The sequence below is a fragment of the Perca flavescens genome, chromosome 5 (assembly GCF_004354835.1).
Source record: "Perca flavescens isolate YP-PL-M2 chromosome 5, PFLA_1.0, whole genome shotgun sequence".
Lineage (NCBI taxonomy): Eukaryota > Metazoa > Chordata > Actinopteri > Perciformes > Percidae > Perca > Perca flavescens.
This window is the reverse complement of record NC_041335.1, coordinates 6,290,993-6,316,102: the sequence shown is the minus strand read 5'-3', so window position 1 is coordinate 6,316,102 and position 25,110 is coordinate 6,290,993. Positions and strand designations below refer to the sequence as shown.

The window sequence follows — 25,110 nt, the reverse complement described above, 5'->3', positions numbered from 1 at the left end:
TTCTTCCCATCAACTCTAAAAATATACCCCTGTCTTTTTTCCCTTTCAAATATGCTACAGATGGATTTAAATACTTGGGGGTGTATGTGACTAATCCAATTAATCGACTCTTCTCCAAAAATGTCTCTCCTCTCCTTGAGAGGTGTAAATTAGACTTTGATAGATGGTCTGGTCTCCCACTGTTCCTAGTAGGTCATGTTAATTTAGTAAAAATGGTTGTTTTACCCAAGTTTCTATACTTTTTTTTCACATATCCCCATCCTTGTTAAAAAGTCATTCTTTAGATCGCTTGATCAAGTAATAAGCTCCTTCCTCTGGGGCAATAAAAATCTGCGCATCAGAAAATCAGTGCCACAGCTCCCAAGGGTTCTTGGTGGCTTAGCATTGCCCAATTTCTTACATTATTACTGGTCCTGTAATGTCCATAAACTTCTATACTGGATTCACAACTCAGCAGATGAGGAGCGGCCTGCATGGGTGGATATGGAATTTGGATCCTCTACACTCTCTCTTCATTCCCTGGTTTGCTAACAAATCCCTTTGGCTGCCTCCAACTTTACGATAAACCCGGTGGTGGCTCACTCTGTTAAAATCTGGATTCAAATTAGGAAAAGCCTAGGCCTCCATAGATCCTCAGACCTCTCCCCCATTGTGAACAATCATCTATTCTTGCCCTCTTGCACTGATTTGACTTTTCAGACTTGGTCTGACAAAGGGATAACTAATTTCAAGGACCTTTACTGCCAAGGAACTTTTATGTCTTTTTCCAAACTTTCAAAGAAATTTGACTTGCCAAAATCTCACCTATTTCGTTTTTTTCAGATTAGGCATTTTGTTCGAAGTCAGAACCCTAAATTCCCTAGTCAACCCCCAGAATCTCTGGTTCTCTGGTTCATTATTGGCTCTTGTTCCGGAACAAAAGCGGCTAATTTCTACCATTTATAGCCTTATCAATTCAACTTTTGACACCCCAGCGTCCGGTCCCAAAGACTCTTGGGAGCAAGAACTTGGAATCACTCTACCTGATGATTATTGGAAACGAGTCTTACGGCTAGTTCATTCCTCTTCAATCTGTGCAAGACACGGCCTCTTACAGGGTAAGGTGGTACACAAAGTTCATTATACTAATTTGAGGCTGTCTTGGATTTACCCCAATGTATCGGACTCCTGTAACAGGTGTAAGCATTCCCCAGCTGACCCTTCCCATATGTTCTGGCTCTGTCCCAGGCTTGCCACATTCTGGTCGGAAATCTTCAAAACTCTTAGCACAGCATATAACGCTGTTATCTCTCCTGAGCCTCTCTTGGCTTTGTTTGGTGCCCCTTTGCAGCCTTTTTCTTCCAAAGTCATGCAGACCATTCTTGCCTTTGCCACCCTGCTGGCCAGGCGTCTCATACTCCTTAGCTGGAAACACCCTCAACCTCAATCTCATAGTAGATGGGTGAAAGAGATGTTCCTGTCCATTAGACTTGAAAAGCTCAGATTTTCCCTCAATGGCTCCTTAAATGCATTTGAAATAACTTGGAGACCTCTTAAATTGTATTGAATCTTTAGCATCTCTGCCTGACAGTGACGACCGAGCCCCCCCTCCCTTTTTTTTATTTTATTTTTTTTAATTAATTTCTTTATTTTTGTACATCTTTATTTCATCTACAGTATTTATTTCAGTATTTTCCTTATTTATGTATCGGTTTCGTTTTATGTATATTATACTATTCACATGTCAATTTTGGAATTACCTTGAGAATTGTTCTCTCTCGGGTGGGGTGGGATGGTGGGAGGGATATAAAGATCAGGGGGAAAAAAATGATGAAAATATGGAAGCCCTGTCTGTTGCATGGAACTGTTATGCTGTTGCCTGTGAATTTGCTCCCAATAAAGAAAGTTAATAAAAAAAAGAAATAAAAAAAAATAAGGTTCCATGGAGACACAGCACTTTATTCTGCTAATAAAAACACATGGAAGTGGGTGAAGAATGTCCAACTCCAGCTCTCGATACTCTCCATTTGATAAATGGAACTGTCACTTCTAAGTCAAGGATAAAATGTGGTGGCATCTGTGTGCCTGAATGTGTATAAAATTCAGAGAGGGGGAAAGAGAGATTAAGCAAAGAAGTTACTAAAAAAGATCTAAGGCTTGGCTGAATTTTCACATCTGATTCACAAGCACCATCTTTCCACAAAAGATATTCATATGCAGCGAGAATATTGGCTGTGTTGGATGCAATTGGCCATATCCTGGTGACAGATAAATTCAGCCATTTAGTTGTCTCCTTTGAGAAATGGTCCCTGGAAACCTAGACTTCTCATCAAGTTTCAAGGACCAACAGTCACTCAAAATATTTTAAGTGACCAAAGAAAATAGTAAGTAGTAGTTAATATTCAAAAACAAAACCTCTACATGTCAAAATCTCTGTAATCCATGAAACATTTAAGATTTGTGTAATAAAGGTCTCACATCACATATAATCATGTCAATAAGTGTGCTTCCATTGAACAGGTTGAGGAAAAATGCTGAGTCGAAACAGTGTAAATTTAAAAAGGTATAGTAGAGGATTTTCCCAATTTTTGAAACCCTCTCCACTTGTTGAAAAAATACACATGCGCAACACTCTACCTGCTCCCGAGAGGGAACGCCTATTAAACGTGTGCACGAGAGAGCATACACAAGCCTAGTTCTCCTCGTGCACGGTCTGTTTACAAGTTGCTGTCGGCATGGCTCATACAAGCCTACTTTCCAAAAGAAGATTTGCACTTTTTCCACTATGCCGGTAAGTGAAAATCTATTTACGACAAGCATCTCTATAGCTAACTTTAGCATTCTACAGGCCAATAAACAAGGTATCATCTAACATCTAAGTTTTTTTTTTTTTTGTATTGCTTTTGCGTTTAGAGCTCTCAAGAAGAGAGTCTTGTGGGATCTGATATTTACTACGAGCCCGTGCCCTGTTCATCCCGACCAAGATCCAGGAGGAGGGGTGTGCCTAGAGGCAGAGGGAGACGAGGTCGGGCGGGGGCGCAAGAGCCAGCACCAGCCGAGAGCGGGGAGAAGGCGGCCATGAGAGAGGGGGAGGCAGCAGTCGGGCTAGAGGCCGTGGCCGTCTGCTCGCTGACCTGTCACGGGAGGACTTCAAAAGGATTGAAGAGCTTCATAAACAGAGGATGGCAATTGAGGAGGTATGTGTACATACATAACCGCTAACTTGTCATTTTTGTTGCTCAATACGTCTAATGCTGACTTACAAACTCTTTTAGTACAAGCACTACTATTGTTATTGTAACATTTCTGGTCCAGGGTGTCAGACTATGGAAAGCCAAAAGGGTCACAATTCGCACGGCGTTTTGAACGGCGTATGTGGCGCCACCTGGCGTTTATTAAACGCCACTACACGTATAATAAACGCCACCACGCGTGTGACGTCACCAGGTGTTTAATAAACGCCACCAGGTGCTTATTAGACACCTGGTGGCGTTTTGATAATAAACTCCGCCCTGTGGTTTCACAGCCAATAGATTTGAACTATAATCACCCAATCAGTAAAGAAGGAGGTCAGACAAGACTAATCAAGCACAGATCTCCTTTGCAGCTTGTTTAAGTAGCCCAAAGAAAATGCCACAACTTTGAAGTATGTTAGTTTTGTATTGCCAGACATCAGTAGGCACTGGCTGCATACTTTATTTAATTAATCAATCCTAAAAAATACTGTACTCTTAATTCAACTACTAGGAACCAAAGAGTAGCTTACCAGAAAATCTGACAACTTTGAAAATCTTCTTGACAAAAAGGATTAATAGTTTCTGTAAAGTGCATGCAACATTCAAACCTAAATAAGTTTGTCTTATTTAATTACTGCAAAAAAATGGTATTTTGGTACAATTTCGGACAGTCACAGCTGTCTCACATACAGTCAGTTAAATAATAATTAGTTATATCTCAATAAAAACTAAATTAAAATTATAATGGCAGCATAGGGCACTATCATTTATTTAAATTCCAGTAAGCGCAGTTGACCCGAAGATGGCTAGATATATTAATTCTTTCCTCTACTTTCATATCTTTATGCAAAAAACACCCACCAGCGCTCTATATAAAGCAACTAAATTAAACATACGTGTCATACTTCATTTGACCTTTCAGGAGACTTACCTTGACACAGGAACAGCAGGTGTCAGATCCCTCAACACATTCAAATACTATGGTTTATGATCTTGAGTCAATTGGACATTAAGTTGTAATGATAAATCCTTATAAGCATTTTAATTTATTTTTATTCCATGCATTACTAAAAATGTAAAGCTGAAAAATTGTACTGACAAACACAAAAGCATGACAGATATAAAATATGACATTTATTAAATAACATCAAAAATTCAGCAGCACTAGGGTGCAAGTAGTCCTTTGTGCATAGTTTCTGGTATATATTTATAAGGACCACGTGACATCACATTATTTTGCTGTCACCATTTTTGTGTCTGGTCAAAGCTAAGGGACCTACGTCATATCAACCCCAACAGCTAGAGGAGACGGATACGTGATACACACAAGAGAATACGAGGAACAAATAGTTTTTGTCCGTAATGTTAACCAGCCGTCAGCCCTTAACGAACAACTTGCTAGTTAACCTTACTGGTGTGATCAATCTATACTTAACCACCACAAAAATAACACTGTTGATAATTGATGACTTGCATGTCCTGTTATCACATACTCTACATTTGTTTTTCTTCAACTGCCATATCTTGGTGTCATTTACCTCTCCTGCAACAGCGTATTGATGGGCATCTGTACTCATGAGATACTCCAGTGTATGAGGATGTATTACGTACAAGTTAATGTTAAATGTGCCAGGAAAAGTAAGTAAGCAATTTCTATATACATTTTAGAGTATCGTTCAATATGTTTGATGTTGAGATGGAAAAAAATGTGCAAGGTCCAGTGGAGGTGAGTTAAGCAGGAATGGTTCAGGAGGTTCTTTTATTGACTGCCATGCAGGGCTGTGATGGAGAGCTGATAGTCAAGTGACACCTTTCAAAACAATGGATGTCCCCGCAGCCTCCCCGGGAAAAGTTGAACTGGATCAGCACTGTTTCAGAGAATGTGATCTCCCTTACAGGAAGATGTAGATGGAGCGGATGAGGGGAGTCACTAGGGTACAGAGAGAAGATGACATTAGTGGAAGTGACAGACATTCAAAGTTCACTTCCGTACAAGCAACACAAAATATTGGTTATTCCATCCACTCAAACTTAGAAAATAGAGAAATCCCTGTTCTTTTGTTTCTGTTTCTGTCTGTATGGAGTATATAGTGTAGGACAGATCCCTGTGCCCCAGAGTACCTGTGACTGGCTGACTTTGAAACAAAGATAAATGAGCATACATGAAGAAAGATTATCTGTGCGTTTGTTTTCTTTGATCCTGTCACTGCCGTGCAGTCAATACACTGTCTAACATTTGGCGCTGTGTGGGCAACTTTCCATTATATCTTTCATAATTAAAAAAATGCTCGGCTGGAAGTTTTCATTCTTTGATTTTCTTTTACTGCCTATTTTGTGTAAACAGCTGGTAGCGCATTTGCTGCTCGTGTTACAACCCAACGTGGAGACTGCAGTGCACACCTTTTTCTTAACTTAAGTCACACATTTTTTTGTAATTGCACAGAGTGACATCGCAATTAGATTAATCGTGCAGCCCTATTATGTACAGTATACTATTTGGTGTCCACCTGTTTTATGCAGAGGACACTTATCTCTCCCTGGTGATTGCATGCCAGACCAGAACTGCAAACTGGACTTTTGTTTTGAATCTCATTTCCGACACACCTGCTCATGATAATGCAAGTTAACAACATCCCACTGCAGGGTCATTAAAAAAACGTCCCTGGCTGCATTTGCTGTATATTTAGGATCATCCTCCTCCTGCATTGTCCTAAAATTGGTAAGACTCCTTGAAAAAAAAGGGTCTACATTAGCTTCACTGTTCACCCAGTATGTATTTCAACACACTAACACTATTGAAACCGAGTCAGAACTTGGTTTTAGTCAGTTTGAGTTTATGTTTCATTTCAAATCATATATGCCATTCATAACAACCTAAATGTGTCACTGTCTGAGTGATGGACTCTACTCTCTAATGTTACTTACCAGCTGTTAGTTCCCCCTGGCTGTCCACAGGTTACTAGTGCAGTAATAGGGTGAGTTTATACATGGTGGACCCACCAGTCAAATAGGGACACACTACATTTATTATATTTGTAACACCTGTCCCATGTAGCTATATGGTCTCTATAGAGTAGTAGTACTATGGGAAGGCGCCTGGGTTTTTTGTTTTTGTCTTTACTGGTACTAACTAATGCTTGTTAGCAATCTATGTTTCTCAATATTATTAAAATAACTGGCGGTGCCTCCAATATGAATTAGGTAAGTTTTGTGTTAACCTTGATTACTCTTTTAAATTGTAACTCAGAACAAAACCTCATGTACAAAATCTAGGACCCAAAAATTATACTTTAAATACTATAAACCCAGATATTGGAATTTATTTAGTTAAAGAACAAAAATAATAAACACATGTATGGTGTATTAGAAACATTAACACAAGTGAGGCCAGTATAAATAACTCCCTATTTTTTATGACACACTAAATAATATGTTACGTCAATACAGCTATCAGAGTATACTATAAATTGTTACCTCTGCTTAGGTTTCAATAAAATAAATGCATAAATCCTTTTGACATGTAAACCTGAATAGTTATCTGTGGGCCCACACTCACACATTCATACTCAGCAATCAAAATACAAACAAAAAAACCCTGTTGCAGGCCTGAATAGAAGCTTGGGAGAGGAGGCCTAAAAATGTGACGGTCGTTTCACTTGTTTACACAACCAATAAAATAAAATGCACGTGCAATATACTCAGTACTCACGAATCCCAGTCAAGGGGATATATGAAAAAGGCGAACTTGGCGATGGAAGCAGGCAGAGCACCGGGTAAACCACAGCAGGAAGATCAGCAGAACAGAAAACAGCAGCGACAGTCTACATCACACCAGCAGGACGGAAGATCGCTCTCTGTGTGGTCCAAAGGAGTTTCCCCGATCCTCTCTCTTTTACACTCACAAATGTCCGTCTCCTGAATCAAATAAATTAACCGAGCAAGCAGGTCCATCCACTATTTCACGGCGAATTATCGGTAGCTTGTCTCAATTATTTCACATGCAAAGCTAACAGTATGCTACGAAAACAATGCTAATCGCAATTGTGCTATCGCTAACTGCTATTCACAGTTAGTGACACAATAGATACTACAACACTTAATTACAGCATATATAATCACACACATGCACATGTATATTTACCTCTTGTCGATTCCAATACGCCAAAACACAGCAAAACTGTTTGTCAGCCTCAGTAATGGATAACAATGTCCTTCTACAACCTACTAAACCTCACAAAGTCCGTTCACTTAGCGTCTCTGACTCTGTCTCTCTGACTGGATCTTTGCAGGTTACAGCTAAGCCCCGCCCCTCTACCTGGGATTGTAATTACATTGGCCGATAGGTCATGACCTTCCAACAAAAGTACAGAAAGACGATGATTGACATATTAGGCTGCTATCATGTTAAACTGTGTGGCAGATTACCCTTACACGTGCTGAATCATGTACACTTCACTCAAACTACAGTCAACTGCATCAACTTAAAACTTTGATCTTTTAAAAACTGTAAATGTAACTCTTACCTTTTAAACGTTTTATTAATGTTAACCATTTTAACATATGGCATTAACTTATATTTTCTTCACCATATTTATATATTTGTATTGCATTAAAATAATTTCAATAAATATCTAAATGAAATGTATCCAGGGCTACATATTATTTAGAACACTTCTTAACTTTGCGTCTGTATGCACAAACACTTTGATGGTAATATACATATTGTGAACACAAAAACCACACTAGAGCAAGTCAAAACGCCTCTACTCCTTTATGACTGAAGAGGGACCAGTTAACTAACTTTGTAGAAATTTCACACAGACTAGGAGCAAAATATCCAGAAGAGCTGCAAAACAAGTAGCCTAATAATAATTTAAAAAAAAAATGTGTAGTGTGGCACTGTAGTTACTCACTGACAGATAGGCCCAGAGTCTAGGTTTGAAGGAGATCTAGAACTAGGACTCAGGAATAACAGACCAAGGGGTGAATTTGAACTTATTTAAGAAGACAATAAGTAGTATTAACATCAATTTGGTACCAAACCACACAGAAATTTAAAATACACACACACACACACACACACACACACACACACACACACACACACACACAAACACAAACACACGCAGGAGGTGCACTGCAGACGGAGCAAAAGATACCGCGCCAGTAAAGCGCACAAGTGTGGCTACAGTTTTCAAAAACGCAGACAGCGTTTGCTGCAATATAACTTAATGGCTAGATGCTGATGCAGTCAATATCACTTCCTAGACAGACAGGGACCACAGTGTTCTCTATGACCCAGGCACAAGACAAAAGCATTCATAGGCTCTGGTGACAGGATGGAGGTTGAAAGTTAAGGCAGCTTTATTTCTATAGCACTTTTTAGGAACAAGGCAATGTAAGTGCTTCAGATAAAACATTATAGAGCAAATGGTCATGAAAATAAAACCGCCTAAAAAGAATAAGATGCAAATAAATTTTACAGTGCCGTGTAAGAAAATATTTTTTTGATTAATAGGTGGTAGGGACAGGTTTGGGAGGAGAGAGGGATGCAGCAGTTATTAGGATCTTTAGAGGTTAGTTATATACATAAGAGAAGACATTTGAGTGTGTGGTAAAACTTTTCACAGTGCACATTTTTCATTTGGTGACTTTCCATTGAATAAAAGATTTTTTTGCAGTCATATTTCATCATTCAAGTTTTCTTTAAAATAGTGTTGGTCTCGTTCTTGTGAATCCCAATCTTGTGTCTCATCTTGTGAGCTGAGTGTCTCGTCACACTCCTAATATCCCTTTGAAAGGTTAGGGCATCACCGCTTGTAGGTTAAGCGGGACAAACCACACTCTGCACGACTTTTTGGGCCTGTTTTGGGAGCTGTTTCCGTTGCAGAAAGTGATGTTCAGGTCACTCCATGATGCAGGAGTAATCAATGTTTACCATGACCTCTTCAGTTTTCTTGAGAGAGAGGATATAGTGAACCCTGATAATGAAATGCATCCTTGGGCACTGCACTATGTATATTTACCAAGGATCAACAGGGACTTGAATGCCTTCACGAAACAGTGAAGCCACCATGGTCTAAGGACCTAACCTTTCAAAAGGATATGTGAGGAGTGTGAGGAGATGAAATCAAAAATCAAAAATGAGCACTGTGAAAGGTTTTACCTTTTGCTCTATAATGTTTTATCTGAAGCACTTATATTGCCTTGTTCCTGAAAAGTGCTATAGAAATAAAGCTGCCTTGCCCTTCACCCTCCAGCCTGTTACCAGAACCTAGGAACTAGGAGGCATTGCAATGTTAAACTGCAAAGGCGAGCTATCTTTTGCTCCATCTGCAGTGCACCTCCTGCGTGTGTGTGTGTGTGTGTGTGTATTTTAAATTTCTGTGTGGTTTGGTACCAAATTGATGTGTTTAAATTGTCTAATACTACTTATTGTCTTCTTAAATAAGTTCAAATTCACCCCTTGGTCTGTTATTCCTGAGTCCTAGTTCTAGATCTCCTTCAAACCTAGACTCTGGGCCTATCTGTCAGTGAGTAACTACAGTGCCACACTACACATTTTTTTTTAAATTATTATTAGGCTACTTGTTTTGCAGCTCTTCTGGATATTTTGCTCCTAGTCTGTGTGAACTTTCTACAAAGTTAGTTAACTGGTCCCTCTTCAGTCATAAAGGAGTAGAGGCGTTTTGACTATTGAAATTATTTTAATGCAATACAAATATATAAATATGGTGAAGAAAATATAAGTTAATGCCATATGTTAAAATGGTTAACATTAATAAAACGTTTAAAAGGTAAGAGTTACATCTACAGTTTTTAAAAGATCAAAGTTTTAAGTTGATGCAGTTGACTGTAGTTTGAGTGAAGTGTACATGATTCAGCACGTGTAAGGGTAATCTGCCACACAGTTTAACATGATAGCAGCCTAATATGTCAATCATCGTCTTTCTGTACTTTTGTTGGAAGGTCATGACCTATCGGCCAATGTAATTACAATCCCAGGTAGAGGGGGGGCTTAGCTGTAACCTGCAAAGATCCAGTCAGAGAGACAGAGTCAGAGACGCTAAGTGAACGGACTTTGTGAGGTTTAGTAGGTTGTAGAAGGACATTGTTATCCATTACTGAGGCTGACAACCAGTTTTGCTGTGTTTTGGCGTATTGGAATCGACAAGAGGTAAATATACATGTGCATGTGTGTGATTATATATGCTGTAATTAAGTGTTGTAGTATCTATTGTGTCACTAACTGTGAATAGCAGTTAGCGATAGCACAATTGCGATTAGCATTGTTTTCGTAGCATACTGTTAGCTTTGCATGTGAAATAATTGAGACAAGCTACCGATAATTCGCCGTGAAATAGTGGATGGACCTGCTTGCTCGGTTAATTTATTTGATTCAGGAGACGGACATTTGTGAGTGTAAAAGAGAGAGGATCGGGGAAACTCCTTTGGACCACACAGAGAGCGATCTTCCGTCCTGCTGGTGTGATGTAGACTGTCGCTGCTGTTTTCTGTTCTGCTGATCTTCCTGCTGTGGTTTACCCGGTGCTCTGCCTGCTTCCATCGCCAAGTTCGCCTTTTTCATATATCCCCTTGACTGGGATTCGTGAGTACTGAGTATATTGCACGTGCATTTTATTTTATTGGTTGTGTAAACAAGTGAAACGACCGTCACATTTTTAGGCCTCCTCTCCCAAGCTTCTATTCAGGCCTGCAACAGGGTTTTTTTGTTTGTATTTTGATTGCTGAGTATGAATGTGTGAGTGTGGGCCCACAGATAACGATTCAGGTTTACATGTCAAAAGGATTTATGCATTTATTTTATTGAAACCTAAGCAGAGGTAACAATTTATAGTATACTCTGATAGCTGTATTGACGTAACATATTATTTAGTGTGTCATAAAAAATAGGGAGTTATTTATACTGGCCTCACTTGTGTTAATGTTTCTAATACACCATACATGTGTTTATTATTTTTGTTCTTTAACTAAATAAATTCCAATATCTGGGTTTATAGTATTTAAAGTATAATTTTGGGTCCTAGATTTTGTACATGAGGTTTTGTTCTGAGTTACAATTTAAAAGAGTAATCAAGGTTAACACAAAACTTACCTAATTCATATTGGAGGCACCGCCAGTTATTTTAATAATATTGAGAAACATAGATTGCTAACAAGCATTAGTTAGTACCAGTAAAGACAAAAACAAAAAACCCAGGCGCCTTCCCATAGTACTACTACTCTATAGAGACCATATAGCTACATGGGACAGGTGTTACAAATATAATAAATGTAGTGTGTCCCTATTTGACTGGTGGGTCCACCATGTATAAACTCACCCTATTACTGCACTAGTAACCTGTGGACAGCCAGGGGGAACTAACAGCTGGTAAGTAACATTAGAGAGTAGAGTCCATCACTCAGACAGTGACACATTTAGGTTGTTATGAATGGCATATATGATTTGAAATGAAACATAAACTCAAACTGACTAAAACCAAGTTCTGACTCGGTTTCAATAGTGTTAGTGTGTTGAAATACATACTGGGTGAACAGTGAAGCTAATGTAGACCCTTTTTTTCAAGGAGTCTTACCAATTTTAGGACAATGCAGGAGGAGGATGATCCTAAATATACAGCAAATGCAGCCAGGGACGTTTTTTTAATGACCCTGCAGTGGGATGTTGTTAACTTGCATTATCGTGAGCAGGTGTGTCGGAAATGAGATTCAAAACAAAAGTCCAGTTTGCAGTTCTGGTCTGGCATGCAATCACCAGGGGAGAGATAAGTGTCCTCTGCATAAAACAGGTGGACACCAAATAGTATACTGTACATAATAGGGCTGCACGATTAATCTAATTGCGATGTCACTCTGTGCAATTACAAAAAAATGTGTGACTTAAGTTAAGAAAAAGGTGTGCACTGCAGTCTCCACGTTGGGTTGTAACACGAGCAGCAAATGCGCTACCAGCTGTTTACACAAAATAGGCAGTAAAAGAAAATCAAAGAATGAAAACTTCCAGCCGAGCATTTTTTTAATTATGAAAGATAGAATGGAAAGTTGCCCACACAGCGCCAAATGTTAGACAGTGTATTGACTGCACGGCAGTGACAGGATCAAAGAAAACAAACGCACAGATAATCTTTCTTCATGTATGCTCATTTATCTTTGTTTCAAAGTCAGCCAGTCACAGGTACTCTGGGGCACAGGGATCTGTCCTACACTATATACTCCATACAGACAGAAACAGAAACAAAAGAACAGGGATTTCTCTATTTTCTAAGTTTGAGTGGATGGAATAACCAATATTTTGTGTTGCTTGTACGGAAGTGAACTTTGAATGTCTGTCACTTCCACTAATGTCATCTTCTCTCTGTACCCTAGTGACTCCCCTCATCCGCTCCATCTACAACTTCCTGTAAGGGAGATCACATTCTCCGAAACAGTGCTGATCCAGTTCAACTTTTCCCGGGGAGGCTGCGGGGACATCCATTGTTTTGAAAGGTGTCACTTGACTGTCAGCTCTCCATCACAGCCCTGCATGGCAGTCAATAAAAGAACCTCCTGAACCATTCCTGCTTAACTCACCTCCACTGGACCTTGCACATTTTTTTCCATCTCAACATCAAACATATTGAACGATACTCTAAAATGTATATAGAAATTGCTTACTTACTTTTCCTGGCACATTTAACATTAACTTGTACGTAATACATCATCATACACTGGAGTATCTCATGAGTACAGATGCCCATCAATACGCTGTTGCAGGAGAGGTAAATGACACCAAGATATGGCAGTTGAAGAAAAACAAATGTAGAGTATGTGATAACAGGACATGCAAGTCATCAATTATCAACAGTGTTATTTTTGTGGTGGTTAAGTATAGATTGATCACACCAGTAAGGTTAACTAGCAAGTTGTTCGTTAAGGGCTGACGGCTGGTTAACATTATGGACAAAAACTATTTGTTCCTCGTATTCTCTTGTGTGTATCACGTATCCGTCTCCTCTAGCTGTTGGGGTTGATATGACGTAGGTCCCCTAGCTTTGACCAGACACAAAAATGGTGACAGCAAAGCAATGTGATGTCACGTGGTCCTTATAAATATATACCAGAAACTATGCACAAAGGACTACTTGCACCCTAGTGCTGCTGAATTTTTGATGTTATTTAATAAATGTCATGTTTTATATCTGTCATGCTTTTGTGTTTGTCAGTACAATTTTTCAGCTTTACATTTTTAGTAATGCATGGAATAAAAATAAATTAAAATGCTTATAAGGATTTATCATTACAACTTAATGTCCAATTGACTCAAGATCATAAACCATAGTATTTGAATGTGTTGAGGGATCTGACACCTGCTGTTCCTGTGTCAAGGTAAGTCTCCTGAAAGGTCAAATGAAGTATGACACGTATGTTTAATTTAGTTGCTTTATATAGAGCGCTGGTGGGTGTTTTTTGCATAAAGATATGAAAGTAGAGGAAAGAATTAATATATCTAGCATCTTCGGGTCAACTGCGCTTACTGGATTTTAAATAAATGATAGTGCCCTATGCTGCCATTATAATTTTAATTTAGTTTTTATTGAGATATAACTAATTATTATTTAACTGACTGTATGTGAGACAGCTGTGACTGTCTGAAATTGTACCAAAATAGCATTTTTTTTTGCAGTAATTGAATGTTGCATGCACTTTACAGAAACTATTAATCCTTTTTGTCAAGAAGATTTTCAAAGTTGTCAGATTTTCTGGTAAGCTACTCTTTGGTTCCTAGTAGTTGAATTAAGAGTACAGTATTTTTTAGGATTGATTAATTAAATAAAGTATGCAGCCAGTGCCTACTGATGTCTGGCAATACAAAACTAACATACTTCAAAGTTGTGGCATTTTCTTTGGGCTACTTAAACAAGCTGCAAAGGAGATCTGTGCTTGATTAGTCTTGCCTGACCTCCTTCTTTACTGATTGGGTGATTATAGTTCAAATCTATTGGCTGTGAAACCACAGGGCGGAGTTTATTATCAAAACGCCACCAGGTGTCTAATAAGCACCTGGTGGCGTTTATTAAACGCCTGGTGACGTCACACGCGTGGTGGCGTTTATTAACCGCCAGGTGGCGTTTATTAGACGTGTAGTGGCGTTTAATAAACGCCAGGTGGCGCCACATACACCGTTCAAAACGCCGTGCGAATTGTGACCCTTTTGGCTTTCCATATAAGACAGACAGTGTGAGACGTGATCTTTCCTTTTGTTATTGTAATGCTCCCTCATACACTGCGAAGCAGACTGTGCAACAGTGAAAACACTCAAAAGTGTAGTGAATTTACTGCCTTATTCCTTTTATTAGAAGAAGTTTGCATTCAGTTTGCCTCTTAGATGGTTTAGTTGAAAGTTGTATGTGTCAAAGGGCTAATAAGAACATTTTCTAAGTGTGATTTTGTTTTTATAGGATAAAGAGACTGACATTAGATGAGTGCCAACAGCTTCTACAAAGATGCCTCACTCGTGAACCTAGTCTCATCTTTGACCTCATGAGTCTCACCCCTGATCCCCCTTCCACAGGCATCCAGCTGGTGTGTCTGTAGAAATTGCAGAAATATGCCAACAATGCTGGAACAGAAATGCTGTCAACAACAACCACAAAACTGCACATCACTGTTGCCATACATGGAGCTATACGTCTTGCAGGAAGGTGTGCTGAGACTTGCCAGGCAAATCTGGAATGACCTTAAGGCAGAGGTGGACATCCAGGATACGGGAGAAAGTCACAGACAGTTCCGCTATGCTGCATATAGGAACTTTGTTGTCTGGCAATATGGTGTTCTGGGACCAGGATATAGAATTGTTATAGCTTCATGCTGTGTGTGGAAAATTAGAGATAGTTTCCCAGATCCTAATGGCAATTACGTTGTGATGAGGAAGCAGGGAATGTGGACCCAAACACAGAGAGAGGCAGGCAGGCAGGAGATGGTTGGACTCAGAGATTTATTGTAACACAAAGCGGCAGTATAAAGAATGGAAAACTCACAAAAATAAACTGACGGGCAAAGCACAGGCAGGAGTAAACTGACGCAGGAACAGACACAGGGGATAGGGAAGCAACACAAGGGCATGGATACAAAACAATCTGACAAGACACAAAGGGATTCACAGAGTTTAAATACATGAGGTAACGAACAAATGAGGGACAGGTGATACAGCAGGTGGAACACATCAGGAAGGGGCAGGACAATCAACAAAGGAGGGAAAACACAGGACGTAAATTGGACAAAACAAGACAGAAAACCAGACTATCAAAATAAAACAGGAAACGGGTAAAACAGACAGAAAACATGAAATCAACTGAAAACTTGACACAACACCAGGGAGAACAGGGAATACAGGAATTAACCAAAATCTACACAATACTACAAAACCAACAAACACATACATACAACATACAGAAAACTACAAGGAAGTAACAGAAATGGCACAAAACACAAGGCAAAATGCCGGAACCATAACATACGTAGGCTTTATTCTGGCCAGAGTGTAAACCTATTGTGTACTCACAATAAATCTTCTTTATTAGACTTTATTCTAAGATACCTCAGGAGCTACACCTGCACACTAAAATAAGCTGGATCAATACATGTGTGTATTTGACACTACAATTTTGTACCATTTACTTTTTTTGATATGTTGATAATAAAGTCTCTTCCAAACATATATTGTTTTTTCATGTACTTCAAATGAGTTTCCCATACTTCTATAAAATATTTGTAAGTGGCTTTAGAAAGATCACAAAGGACAATAGTTTATGTAGGCTTGTATGTGATAACTGTTTAGAACTTACATGTACAAATATAAATACAATTTACTCCTTAAAAAATCACAATTACGAATAAATGTTTTGCACATTTTGTATTTTATTTGCTCTAATGTATAAATTATATACTGTTCTTTTATACATGGCATACATTCACCAGAAAATGTTTGATATGGCACATTATGTACAGGGGAAATGAAAAAAAGCATAGATATGGCCCCCTTTATATGTAGCTAAACTTCCAAAGTCACATTCTCTTCAAGCACCACATCTACTGACAGGTAATATGTGAGATGGTTGACCTGTAAAAAATAGGTTTACATATTATATATATATATAAAATATTTTTTAGGTATAAAAAGATATACCTTTTTAAATGAATTCTAGTTTCTACTGTGAAGTATTTAGCTTGATGATAAATATGACAATAACTTACTGATCAGACAGTGTCTCCTGAATTGTGGACACAGCTGGTGGCTGGGGTCTGGCCCATTGAGTGTGTGTCAGCGGAGTGGATGTGTTTTTATCATACCTGTAACAAATATTTAATTATACACGTTAGTTGTTTGTTCTAACAAAGTACAAGCATAAAACATCTTTTATATTTTAGTGCACAGATATGCATCAAAGTAGATTGTTTGGAAGGGCATCCAAATTTGGCTAGTCACGTTTGGTGGCAAAATTATGTTGCAAATTATTTAAACTAACTCAAAAACATTCATGCAAGACAACATGTCAAATGCCCTTCCGTGTTTTATTTACTTATTAGACTGATCGATTGAGTGAGGACTCAAGACATGATCTGCAATGGAGAAGTAGCTTGTTGCATTTGTGTAATAAATACTATGGTGAACACATTGGAATTATCAAAAATGAACACACAAGGTTTCAGAACATTTCAGTGTAATACCTTTTACCATTTGGTCACAAGGCTACTTTAGACAAATTGAGATGTTTACCGTGTCTGCGCGGTGCGTGACTTGTACCAGGGCTAGCATCACTAAATATAGCTTACATCAACTTTTACTAGCAGTAATTTTAAATGGATTTCTCCAAATAGCATGACAAACTTTACCTGTCGAGTAGAAACTTTGCGACTGAGGCATCAGTGGGAAGCCCATCATGTGCTTTTAGCGCACGCCAGCGTGTGAAATATTCTCTTGTTTCTTTTGTCAGAGGCCTTTCTCTTCTTGACATACAATTTGTAGACACTTTTTCTCTTGCGACCCTCAGACATTTTGAAAAAACACGGTGAGAACGGCAAGCTTCAATGAATGGCTAAAACCGTAGCTCACCACACATATACACCTGAAAGTGCGCATGCGCAGAAAGCGAAAACTACCTAGGGACGAGCACGTACGATGGCCTTACGTACAGTACAGGCCAAAAGTTTGGACACACCTTCTCATTCAATGTGTTTTCTTTATTTTCATGACTACACTGAAAAAAATTATTTGTGGTGTAGTAATATTTATTAGGTTAACTGTCACAATTTTTATTTTCTAATTGTAAGTATCAGTAGGAAACTGGAATTATTCAAATAAAACTATATATGTCATTCGTGTAATAAATAAACTGTGTGGGAAGAGTAAGTTTTATTATGTATTTTCACATAATATTCAAAGGTTTCATAGTCATTGCACATGAACTTACAAATACCAAGTAAGTTTAAATAGTGTTGGCGTTTTTTGAATCCGCGCATGCGCCTTGTGACGCGCATACACGACGTATGCGCTTCGTTGTCCGCCAAAACACAAGAAGACGATAACGGAGTTCATGTTAAATGGAGACAGGAGCAGCTAAATCATCTTAAAGGTAAGTCATTCAGGGTTTTTTCCTGCATATGTAACGGAGTTAAAATATAATATGATCCCACTTGCCATTATCACCCATCACGTATCACTGTAGCTTAATTTTACTATGGTCACTAAACACAACATACCTGTGGACTTGGGTCGTGCACCCTGGGGGTAGCCTACAGCAGTCAGACCTTGCTGTCCCCTTGGTAAGTGCACAAGTTATGAACTCCACCATCGTTTTTATTAATTATCTTACTTTTATATAAAACGAGTGGTTTGTTTTGTTTATGAAACGTATAGCTCCCGAACGGTCGAGCACGTTCTTTTAATGTAGCTAAAGTTGACGGTGGTTTTCTTTATTTATTTATATAATGTGGCCAGTGCGACACGTGTTGCTAGCTAGCTAACCAGCTAACCTCTTTTATTTTGCACTTGCAGTAAGACCTATGTGTGTGTGCCTTTGCTAGATACTGTGGATAAATGGCGGGTTTGCCAAAATGATGAGAGTTCCCTTCGCATAATTAACACAAGGCAACGACAGAGTACACAACCGCTAAACATCCTAGCAGGAAAAGGAGGAGGAAAAAACGTTTAAGCTTTCTAGGTCTGCTTGGAGAAGCCACGAGCTTCACAGCAGCCTCTGCCAGACCTCACCCAAACCCCGATGCTAATTATTATAAATAAGCTAAAGAGGAAGCTATCGTTTTTGTTATTTTGCAGTGTACTCTTAGTTTGCCACAAATCTAAAATCTTACTGAGACAGACAATCTATGCATCTGCAGAGCAAACAGAGGACAGGAGAGATGTTCATTCCCACAAAATTTCACTGTTTATCATGTTAAATATAATTTAATTTACTGGAATTTCAGATTTGTTTCTTACTGTGGCAGTATATTTATATTCCATATATGAAAATACTTTGTATGTGTCATATTTCAATTAAAAGAATTAAAAGAACTAATTCTAATTCCCTCGTCTATATTTTTCTCATAATTTGATATGAAGCCCCATTGTTCTCTATTCTGATTCCGTTTATACTGTTTAAATTTTGATTTGCATTATTCTTGATACATATGACAGCTCTCTCTCAACAACGTGAATCTAGACCAGCAATGCTCTACTGCTTTTTTTGAGGAGAGGAACAGAATCACAGCGGCAAAAATGCAGGATTTTCTTAATTTAAGATTTAGCCTAACATGTGGAAATGGTTAAAATTCTGTATGAAAGATGTCTTTTTTTTTTTTTTTTTTTTTTTTTTTTTAGATCAGAGCGATATTTTAAAATATTTTCACAGCATATTCATTCATTAAAAATGTCATTGGTTTGATATTGGTACAGTTCATTTTGGTTACATGAGTCTGTGGTTTTAATGTAGTATTTCTTGTAGTATTCTGTATTTTTAATGTATTATTTTTGTCTGTGTTTTTGTCCTTAAGCCCCAATAAAACAACTCTAAATTTGACACAGTGCCCTCTCAAGCAACCACTACAGCAAGCTGTGTCACAAGCAAAGCTGGCAATTCAGGTAAAAAAAAATAATTATTGTGTAGTGCTTTGCACTTCATAGGTTTACCATCATCACAGACTATAAATACTATTCCAAATTAAAATGAAGCAGAATATATTTTGAATTGTGAAGTTATAAAATGTAATGTATACAAAAGTTGAAAGGACAATCTGATGTTATATCTATAGTGATATGAATATAGCCTAAGAAATGCTGTTTCTCCATTATCCCTGGCATTAAAGTAACTTTGAGTATGATGCATTAATAGATTTATTTGTATTTTACAGCCTCCACCGGAAAAGTTCTCCTGCTACAGCATTTGATTTGAATGGCTAATGTAAGGTAAATCTAAAACCCTAGGTACCTCTCTTTCTTAGTTTTAAGTTGACTTTTATACTGATATGAAAATCTAGTTCAGATGAGGTTTGATTTATTTCTGTCTGTATTTTCCCGATTTTAAAAAAGATGAAATGGCCTTTTGACCTTTTTCCTGTTCTTTTCTCTCTCCTCCCATCCTCTTTCTTCCACTCTCCTCTCCTTGTTTCTCTTTTCTCCTTTGCTTTCCTCTTTCTTCCACTCTCCTCTCCTTGTTTCTTTCTTTTCCTCTGTCCTCTTTCCTCCCCCCTTCTCTATTCCCCTCTCCTTTGTCCTCTCCTCTCTGCGTGCTACACGCACATCTGTATTATTTAGTGTTTCCAATAATGAGAGATAGGAAATAAAGTTCAGGAATCATTAGAGTTTTGCATAAGGTCCAAAAGGCCTGATTTACTACAGGTTGTTTGTGCATGTAAAAGAGTGCACACTTCAGCTGTTATCGGTACTGTGGAACAAGAATATTTTCAGAAAAATGTATTTCAAACTGAATATTCACAAGACTCCAAATTCCGCAGCAGACAGTACTTACAAGAGTTTGAAAAGGGGTTGGACTAAGTAAAGCCTATATGTTTCCAGACCCTAACAACACAAAGGCATACACAAAAGAGACAAATAACAACATCATCATCATATAGGATGCACTCTCTAGTTCCCTGCTACCCCTTTCCTCCTCAGTTGGCAGTCTCCTTTTTGTATGTTTCAAAGTCTACATTTCCAAACTTAGTGAAATTATTTCAAATGTTTAAGATCGATAGGTATTGAAATATTGATATTTTTGACACTAGTCTATAACTTGAATAAAAAAAAGTAAGCTTTACTATGCACCTGAACATGGATTTGCATATATTTTACAGAATATCAGTAGAGAGGAAGCTCAAAAGGACCAGGCTGAGCAAGTCCTGAGGATCTGTGTCTTCCACACAAGTGAAGAAGATGAAGTTCCATCCGAAACTGATGTGTCGATTGTTATTGAATGGCTTGAGGTACTTGACAACTGTGGAAGTGTTGCAAAAGACTCTCCTGCTCGTAGGCATCATTTATGCCATGAACTTGAAAAACAAAGTACACTTTTGAAAATTTTAAAAGCTAAACAAAGCTTATAACTTGAATGCACGTGTTTGACCCATGAGTTGTCATTTCCAAGAGGGCGCTAAAAGAAAAATATGGCACAGTTGTTTATGTGGCTATTTGTCTATTTTCTTATTTTTCTCTTGTTTTAATGATGTAGTTTTTATTTTAACTTGTTGCACTGTATTAAACATGTGGCCATATAGAGTGGCTAAGTTGTGGGGACAAAAGAAAAGAAGTTAGATCAGCATTTTCAAGTCAAACCAGAGGTTCTCAACTGGTGGGTCGTGGGGCCATTTTCAATGGGTCACAGATGTGAGTGTGGGCATGAAAATTGCAAGGGGCGAAATATCCCACTTTTTATTGTTAAGATGCTCTGCTTTTTGTAGGATATTACTCATGATACATGTTTAGAACCTCAGGGCAAAACACTGTTCTTTAAGATGCAATGTTTAAAGATGAAACCAATAATAAGCATGTCTTTTAAGATGCACTGAAGGTTCCTGAAGCATGTTAATTTTTTTTTTAGAGTTTAAGGTTAAAAAGCCTATCCAAAAGATAGGTTACGTACTGTATGCTCTATGCCAACAGTTCCTGAACTTTTCCTTGTGCCTTTAACAAGCTAACTCAAACCTATTTTAGCCACCCTAAGATGACATTTCTGTCATCTACTCACCCTGATGCCAATGTTGGACCTGGCAAGCCAGATCGCTGGTGAGGAGGTGCCCCTTAGCCCTAAATTATGCATACTAAATCTCTACCCAGACAGCTTTACAACCTCTAACAAAGTTAGGTCTCCACTGAATATTTGTTTTTTTAGAAGCCAAACGATGCTTTGCTTGCTCTTGGAAATCAGACACGCCTTGTGGCACATTGCAATGGTTGAGGGGAATTACTTTTTACTTAGCTCTAGAAAAGATAAGTTATACAACAAAAAAATCTGGAGCGTTTTCTTCAATTTTCTTGAGAATAACATTATGGATGTGGATGGTTGGAGTGAACTTGCTGGAACAAGCCTTTTTTTTTTTTTTTTTATAAATAATATAACATTCTCTTAATGCCTGTAGTGTGCCATCTGTACTGTACGGTGTTGAGATAAACAACGGCAGTATGTTTTTCATGTAAGCATACTCCTATGGATGTACGGACTTATGACTGTGAATACTACAGCTACTACATTTGATCCTTGTCTTTTTTTCTATTTTATATTATGTGCCTTGTACTGTTTTTGTCTGTAAAATGTACAAAACTTTCAATAAATACATGGTTTAAGAAAAAAAAAAAAAATACTCTGTTACAAGTAAAAGTCCTACATTGAAAATGTTACTAAAGTAAAGCCATTTGAGTTCCGCAGCCTTGTTTACATTGCTCCCGTTGTCAGTCGTTATAACCACCTGATGCTGTGGACGCAACCCCCATGAATCCAGGGCATCCCTTAGGCCAACGGAGATGTTTTGTCCTGTGTGGTCCTCAGGGAAGAAGGAAGTCTGGAGGCATTTGCTGACGATTTTATACTCGGGCGTTATATAGTGCACAGTGAGACTTACGTACGGCTCCGTAGTGCAGCTGGACCACACACTGTAAGAAGACGTTCAGTGCTATTGTCCATATTACTTCATTTTAAAAACTATATTTATTCCAATAAAAAAAAATTGTTGTTTGAGTTATTAATAAGTAAAAAGTGTGAATATTTTCCTAACTTAATATTTTCTTTAATAAAATTAATTTCATTGGACTTCACCATAAATTGATTTTCCAAACTTATTTTAAAAGTTTATATCAGATGTGTCAGACATAAAAAGACACGACCTGAAGCAACGGAAGAACAAGCCCGGGAAAATCCTTCACTCTTGTCTGTTCGAGGAGTTTATTCGGTACCTGTATATTTATACAGGTTTTTCCACAGAGACGGATAATTTACACTACGTACCTCATGTAACACATAAGATTGTTAAAAGTTCGAGTTTACCCTAATTAATGTGTTTGTGTTGCGCAATCTGCAAAACCATCGCTCTGTTTCCTACAAACTTTTGCGACCGCCAACTTCGACTGTGCTCTATCTCAAACAGTTCGTTAACTTGAGCCACATACTGTATAAATCTATGTGTGTGTGCGTTGTGTAAGCAATGTTGTCTCTGTGTGATAGTTTAGTGTTTCAGAGGCGTTTGTAACTTTTTCAAAAACATTGTCATGGCTTTGACATAGTTTGGCAGTGGACTCACGGACACAGACGCACAGACACACCCAAAGCCACAGCTAGCTGAGTGATTATGGTTGGTTGGAAATTAATTTGCCAGAGCAGCGCGAGCACTGCGCGACAAAGTAACTGCTGCTGGTTTAATCTGGTTTCCATGAGGACATAAACACAGAAGTTGCTGTAGGCTACTTCTCCTGCTTAGTTGAGGAGATCTCCACACAATCTAACGCAAACCACTTTATTGAAGAGGGAGTAAACATTTTCCACTATGAGTGTGGGCACTCTTAGCTTGTGTGGATCATCACATAGCCTGACATACACCCACACCGCCCGCAGTTACACCTCAACGGTGGTGCTCCAGGTGCAGGCACATTTCTCCTCATCCAGCGTGCTTCACACATGTTTGTGCTAACAGGAAGCATCGTATTTGTTGGTCGCACCGTGGCACATTCACACATCTCACACCCACACACTTTGCAGTCATTCCAGTTGTTCCACTCTTTGGGTAAGAGAGGCCGCTCGGTCACAAACGTGGATCATTGGGACTGATTTGAACTCACTACTTATGAATTTACTAGAGAGTATGGGTTATGAGGTGCGGTTGTGTGGCGCTGCCACCTAGACAAGAACAATTTGAAATTGTTGAGCCTGTTTAGTATATCCTTGAACCAAATGAGAAGAGAAGTTTCCAGTATATCCCAATTCTTAAATCTTTGATTGACATTTTAGGTAAAGAAGTTCTTAGAAAAAAAGTTCTGAGTAAAGAAAAGGACAAGTCATCTACTAAATCTGAATCATATCAAGATGGTACAATCTATAAAGATAATTATTTTTATTCTGAAGAACTAAGAATTACATTGATGACTTCTGGAAACTTCAAGAAAGAAGCATAAGATTACAACTGTATACTGGGTGTTTGGCAACATTCCACACTCATCTCGGTCAACTCTGAGCTCTGTGTACTTGGCCCTTTTATGTAAAGCAGTGGACATCAAAAGATTTGGCTGCGAGGAAGTGCTTGTCCCTTTGTTAAAACACATTGCTATCTTGGAGTGTGATTGCATCTACATTTCCTTGGTTGGACAAAATGTGTAAGGAAGTGTGTTTTATTATTATTATTTATTACACTTATATAGTGCTTTATCATAGACACTCAAAGCGTATTTGGGGGGACGATGCGGTTCGAAGCAAAGCACAGCCAGTTTAAACGGATTGTAAGGCATACTGGCAACTTCAAGAACATTCTCCTGTCCCTGGCTACAAAGCACCAGCTTATGATAAGCCACAACCTGCATTCCACTTTTGTCTGCTCTTAGTGTTGTATGAGTAACATCAGTTCCAGTGGATGTACTACATTTAAATGTTCAGGAGTCAATCAGGCATCTATCTCCTTCTCAGTCTCAAGTTCAGCTGGCTGACACAGTCACCTATCAGTTTTGATTGAGAGACCCCTATGGGCAGAAAATTACAAATTGTACGTTTAACGCTAAATTACCTGTAACTACCAGTATTAAATAGCACAGAAATTGTTCCCAGTAAAATGTCACTCTTTTAGCTTTCAGTTATGAGGATTTATTTGCAGGTTTTTTTATATTATGCCTGAATGTTCGTTATCTGCACATTTGGGAAAAAATACATGATTTTTTTTTTTTATAATCTATTTTTTTATATTTTTGAATACACAACATACAGAACAAACAAATACAATCGAACAGGAACCAAAACCCTCCCACCCTCTGTGGTCTCGAGGGGGAGGGAGGGTCGCCCTATACAGAGGTCAAATTACCTGTTTGGAACAATGGATGCCAACAACAGACAGAGAGCAAGGGTAGTAGGAGGGAGAGACAGGGGACAACAACAAGGAGGAGGAGGAAAGAAGAGGAAGAAGGAGAGCCATCTCTGATGAGATCAGGGCCACACTTATTCATCATGTGATCAACCACGGATTGACCAATGAGAGAAGCCCATCTTGAGTCGCTTTACAGTAGCGTCCTTACTGCATGCACCCAATGACTATTTCTAATGACTGTTTTGCAAAGAGTGCTTACAATTTCCCCCCCCCCCACCCCGACACAAAAGCATGCACAAATACACACACAAACACACACACACACTAAAAATGATACCTTTGG

At 38.5% G+C, this 25,110-nt stretch overlaps 2 long non-coding RNA genes across 2 annotated transcripts; both read left to right on the top strand.

Moving 5' to 3' along the window:
• Positions 1-10,277: 10,277 nt before the first annotated feature.
• Positions 10,278-13,420, top strand: LOC114556156 (uncharacterized). The gene is made up of 2 exons (XR_003692640.1): positions 10,278-10,824; positions 12,603-13,420. It is a non-coding gene; the product is annotated as an uncharacterized LOC114556156 (long non-coding RNA).
• Positions 13,421-17,808: 4,388 nt separating this feature from the next.
• On the top strand, positions 17,809-21,813 carry LOC114556098 (uncharacterized). The gene is made up of 4 exons (XR_003692629.1): positions 17,809-18,038; positions 19,269-19,356; positions 19,626-19,680; positions 20,568-21,813. It is a non-coding gene; the product is annotated as an uncharacterized LOC114556098 (long non-coding RNA).
• Positions 21,814-25,110: the final 3,297 nt, after the last annotated feature.